Below are 6253 nucleotides of genomic sequence, written 5' to 3' on the forward strand. Positions count from 1 at the left end.
CTACTTCTTTAAAAATGTTAGACCTCGGGACGCGCCCTTTAGCGAATTTCGTGGCTTCCCTCAAAGTTAATAAAACGCTAGATTGTTTTAGACGCGCTTTTAATAATTTACTTTCTTAAACTCGGGTGCACATTTATGTGATCCAAATCCAAATCTCAACGGAGTCGAAATGTATTGATAACCACGGGTGCATTGATGTGACGTGGTTGGAGATGTATTTTCCCGACATTGCAATTCTCGTTAAAAATAATAATAATAAAAGCGGTAAAAAGTTAAAATTTGCACATAGGTTCAACATGTATATAAAAAAAATCAGATAAATAAGCCGAATATGACAGTTGAGCGACCGTGCTAGAACCACGGAACTCGGGAATGCCTAACACCTTCTCCCGGGTTAATAGAATTCCTTATCCGAATTTCTGGTTCACGGACTGCAATACAGAGTCAATCTTTTCCTCGATTCAGGATTCAACCGGTGACTTGGGACACCATAAATCTCCCAAGTGGAGACTCTGAGTTAAATAATAAATCCCGTTTCGATTGTCCTTTAATTGGAAAAACTCCCTCTGCGCCCCTACGGGCGCAGGTGAAAAAGGAGGTGTGACAGCTCTAGCGACTCTGCTGGGGAGACGAACCCAGAATCTCTGGTTCAGGGTTCATGAATTCGAGCTTAGATAAATTGTTATATTTTGGTTTTATGTGATTTTTTTACATGTTTGGGACTAATGTGCTAAATGATGCTTCTACCGCTTTGATATTATCTGAACTGTATATAAACTGTGCCGAAACCCTTCTCTTCTTACCTCCGGGGATGTGCTTACTGGTTGAGACCCCCTATTCTGTTAGTGTCATACCCTGAAATAAGAAAGAGATCGGACAAGTTACAAAGCCGGACGATCTCGCGGGTCCCCGGTACGTTGCCCCCTCCTCGACTCGAGTTGTCCGCTCGGGTTCATAGTCTATAACAAATACCTAGGCTTTGAACCTAGAATAACGTGACTTCATGCCGGATCCCTAGTAGGAACGATTATTTGCATCATGTTGCATTTGACTTAGGGGACTCAACACAGGGGTTGGGTCTGTCTAGGACTAGCAACCTGAAATGAAAAAGACCATCCTGATGCATCTTATTTGTTTTCCGCGCATTTATTTGCTTCGGACATGCATGTTGACCGACTTTTGAATGTTTTGAGGAAAGAGAAATAGCAGGATGAGGATTAAAGAGAGTTAATCGCCTGTTTTGAAAAAAACCAATGTCCAAATAGTGTCGAAACTCTGCCGAATTTTTGAGAGAATGAAAAAAAAAGAAAAAAAGAAAAAAGAAAAAAGAAAAAAGAAAAAAGGGTTTTGTTTATGAAAAATAGTTTTATTTGCCAATGAAAAGAGTCTTGTGTTCAAAAAGAAGTTTGTTTTATCGTCCCGAACTACGCCGGTTTGATTCTCACAGGGTGCGGGATACGTAGGCAACCCTCATCGGGTCCAACCTCCCCTTTACAAAAATGTCAAATTTTTGTCATAAATAAGTCGGGTGACGCCATTCTTGCTTAAAATAAGCCGAATGTCCCCAAAAGGGCACCGGAAGGCTATTTTCGCAAGAACAACCACCCTGAGTCATTTTTAAATGGTTTGCGGGCACAACCTTAAAATCTTCCTCCCGGAAGCGCTGAAAGGCCGTGTTTTCAACCGGGTCTTTTATTTCAATTTGAAAAAAAGAGTCAATAATAAATCAAGTAATGCCATTTTTTGCAAAAATAGCCGAATGTTCCCGAAAGGGACGCCGGAAGGCTGACTTTGCATAAACGGCCACTTTTAGGCATTTTTTGATTTTTGACCGGTTGACTCACCCAGCTTTAAAATCTTCGTTCCCGAAGTGCTGAAAAGCCGTGTTCGGAACCGGATCTTCCTTTTAATATATGTAAAATTAAGAAATAGTCAATTTGTTGAGTCAAATAAATTTTATTTCTTAATCACCTTAATAAATGTGCAGGATGAGCACGATGCAGAATGAACCTTTTTCAATAATGACTAAAATCCCTTTCGAGTTGCGGCTATGGTGGGATGATTTAGGTGGTAAGGGGCAAGATGAGGTCAAGAAATATCTAAAAGGTCTTACGAGTTTATTGGAAATCCAGCCTCGGGGGGATATCATAAGAGCTTTGGTCACCTGCTGGGACCCGACACACAATGTTTTCCACTTCCCCGATTTTGAACTCACCCCGACTCTGGAGGAAATAGCCGGGTACATTGGAAATGCTGAAGTTCCGGTAAGGCAAAAAATACCTGGTTGCTCCAAGAGATGTCACCGCGTATCGGTTCTTAGATTCATTAAAGATACCCAGGACGGTCCATAACCCAGATTTGGCCGTGGGTTTTTGTAATCCGCGCTTCATATACGACAGATACGGTCATGTCGGAGGATTCAACAATCCAGGTAACAAGTTATGCAGCAAAAGTAACCGTCAGAAATGGGATGAGCATAGACGAGTGGCTTTTATGATAACCTTTTTGGGCCTTTTGGTGTTTTCAAGGAAAGACGAAAACATTGATTTGAAAATAGCCGGGGTCGTCAGTACCTTGCTCACTCAAGATGAAAGCACTCTGGCACCTATGATAGTATCTGATATCTTCCGAGCTCTCACAGCCTACAAAGCCAGAGGGAACTTTTTCGAGGGGTGTAACTTGTTGCTACAAATATGGATGACTGAGCATCTCTGCCACCGTTCCCAGCTCTTGAGTTATGGTGCCTCGAAGAAAACTTGCATAGAAGAATTCCACACAAGAATCAAGAGGGTCAGTCTACCCGAGGAAGTTACGGTGTGGACATCATTCTTTCGGACCCTCACCGCCAGCCAAATACAGTGGACGCTAGGATGGTTGCCCGTTGATGAAGTCATATATATGCCTGCTGCTAGGACCCAATTTCTATTAGTGGGGCTCAAGAGCATTCAGCCCTACGCGCCATATCGGGTTTTGAGACAACTCGGGAGATGCCAAACAGTGCCACAGAAGGAAGATCTTAGTGCTCAAGTAATTGAGATTAGCCCTGACGCACAGTTTCCTAAAGCAAGAGTCCGTCATATTTGGAGTGAATGCCAATATTTAAAAGCAGATACTTGCGTACGGGATCGGGCCAAAGGCGAAGTGGCGCTAGGATACCTTGCTTGGTACAGGAGAGAACTTGAGCACGAAAGGCCGGCTAAAAGACCCCATCTCCAAGAGTTCGTCAAGGCGTCGCAAGAACAGTGGGATTGGTTGGCTAAAGAACACGAGTACAGGGTGACAATAGGCAAGTTGGAGAAACAAGTTATGGATTTGAAATTTGAGAAAGATTTGCATATCGCTGCAGATGAGGGAGAAAGGAGAAAACTAGCTCAGGAAAACGAGGTCCTCAAAACTCAAATCCAGGAATTGAAAATAGCTGCCATAAGCCAGGAGAGAAGCCAGGCTGATAAAAGGCTCATAAACGGTCTAAAGAAGAAAGTCCTCGAGTATCAAGAAGACCTGGAAAAATCTAAAGCTGGTCTAGCGAGAATCCAGGTGAAATGGATAAAGAAGACAGAAGAGAAAGTACGGTTCATGCAACAAATGAAAAGGGACTACGAAGAGCGGATCTTCAGACAAGCCCGAGATGCTAGAATAGATAGGAAGCGCTACTATGATCTGATGGCCCGAATGAAGAAATAGATGAATGAGTTTCAGGATCAACTTTTTTACAACGCTCAAGTGCTGGAGACGCGGAATCAACAAATAGAGAGATTGCTTATGGAAAGGGACAAAATCAAGGGAAGAATCGACGATATCAGGCACTACATCACCATAAAGTGCCTAGCTTGTGAGGATATGTCCCGTACCACCTTCTTTGCTTCAATAATTATTTATGTCCACCAGATCATGGAAGATTTGAAAGATCTGCAAAGGGGCCTTGCACCAAAGCCCGCGGCGAGGCCGAACGATGCTCCTCGGGCGCCAAAATTCAAAACTTTAAGACATTCATAGTTTGAGTCTGTATTTTCCTTGTCTTCAGAGTCTACTCTCCGTTGGAGTTTGTATTTCCCTTTTTTGCATAAAGTTTGTAGTCTGCATCAAGTCTGTCAGTTTCCTTTCAAAAATGTTTTGCTTTGTAAAAGAACGTTTGCTAATGAAGATGGAAAAATTCAAAAATGGTGTATTTATTTTTTGCACTTGTGGACAGAACTACGCACGGTCTGATTTATGCGGTGGACATGATACGTAGGCAATCTCTATAGGATTCGACCAAAACTAAAAATGAAAAGGAAAAATGAAAAATAAATAAAGAAGGACAGAATAAAGGAAGCTTAAAAGAAGGGGCACAATTATGAGAGGCCGGAATGACGCACGCAACCGAAGCAAATGCATGATAGAAAATGGTTAAATTGCCTAGGTGCATTGCATCCCAACGTGTAATTGCATATGTGTTAAACTCTGAAAACTAACAAGTTTGTTGATTTCCAGAGAATTCAAGCAGTTAGTTTATTTAGAGGATACTGGCACATTATCATTACCAAACCAGATCAAAGGGACCAATACCAGAAATCATGTCTATCCCAAATGTCGACACTAGTGTTGAGGTAGAGGAGTTGGACGTCTATAAAATGAAAGAGGAGATGCTCAAGCTTAAGCAATAGATGGCCGAAATGTACCAGGCTTGGTCCAAAGAGCAATCACCGCCAACTTACCCAGCCAACCCGACTTTTACCCCACTATTAACTCAGTCTCAGGATCATCCCGCCATCGATCCAGGTTTTCCCATTTATCAACACTACCATAGCACTACTTTTCATACGCCACAAGCTCCACCACCAAAATCAATTCCATACCCTCCTCCGCCAATCACCCCTGTCTTTGTGGCATCCCCACCAACTGCACTCCATAAATCCCCGAGTGAACCTGTGTTCCAAGCTCAGGACAACCAATATTATCCCCCGAAGCTTACCTTCAAAGCGCCTGGAGCCTATCCACATGATCCACATTCTGACCTACCAGAGAAAGCAGAAAAACCGGCCAGAAATCCTGAACAGGAAGAGATGTTAAGAAAAATGAAAAGCATAGAGCAATCCTTCAGGGATATGAGAGGGCTAGGAGGTCAGGTAAGCGTGGCTTACAAAGATCTGTGTTTATTCCCGAATGTACAACTACCGGCAGGGTTCAAAATGCCCAAGTTCGACTTGTACAACGGACACGGTGATCCGGTGGCTCATCTGAGAGGTTTTTGTAGCAAGATGAGGGGAGCGGGCGGAAGAGATGAATTACTGATGGCATATTTCCGCCAAAGTTTGAGTGTATCGGCGCTAGAATGGTACACCAGGAAAGATCATAACAGGTGGTACACATGGGACGATTTGGCCCAAGCATTCGCTTATCACTTTCAATATAATCTTGAGATCATTCCGGACCGACTGTCCCTGACCAAATTGGAAAAGAAGCACAGTGAAAGCTTTAGAGAGTATAGTTTCCGGTGGAGCGAGCAAGCAGCAAGGGTAGATCCCCCAATGAAAGAGAGCGAGATAGTTGATTACTTTTTGCAGGCTCTGGAGCCAACTTACTTTAGTCATTTGGTGTCCGCAATTGGCAAGTCTTTTAACAAGGTTGTAAAAATGGGAGGCATGGTCGAGGAAGGGCTTAAGTCCAACAAAATCATGAGCTATTCAGCGATCAAGGCAACCACTCAGGCCATCCAAAGCGGCACTGGGGTGTACTTGGGAAGAAGAAGAAAGAAGATGTCACGACTGTTGAGTCCGGAGCCTGGTTCGGATCTAGAGGCCCGTCACCCTACTATAGCCAACCACGACCCTACCACCAAAATTACCCCCATACTCCATATAGCCCTCCACAACATTATTATCCACCGCCAGATCCCTATTTTTCCGTCCATCATGCACAAACTTAAACCCAAACTCTGCATACGCGCCATGGCGTACGACGACTCCACAAAATCCATACTCAGTTTCACAAAACACATATCCACCCCCAAGGGCCTACAGAAATCCCCCCGGGATAGGTTTCCGACCAAACCCAGCCCTCAAGAATGAGAGGTCACAGAAGAAAAAGACATTCACTCCACTGGGGGAATCATATACCAGTCGTTTCCACAGATTGAGGCAGTTGGGCATGTTGAATCCAATTGATCCTAAAATGCCAAATCCTCCCCCTAGAAATCTCGACCATTCGGTGAGTTGTGAGTACTGTTCAGGGGCCCCAGGGCATGATACAGAGAAATGTTGGAAGCTGAAAA

This window comes from Nicotiana tabacum, chromosome 1 (assembly GCF_000715075.1).
Source record: "Nicotiana tabacum cultivar K326 chromosome 1, ASM71507v2, whole genome shotgun sequence".
In the NCBI taxonomy this organism is placed as follows: Eukaryota; Viridiplantae; Streptophyta; class Magnoliopsida; order Solanales; family Solanaceae; genus Nicotiana; species Nicotiana tabacum.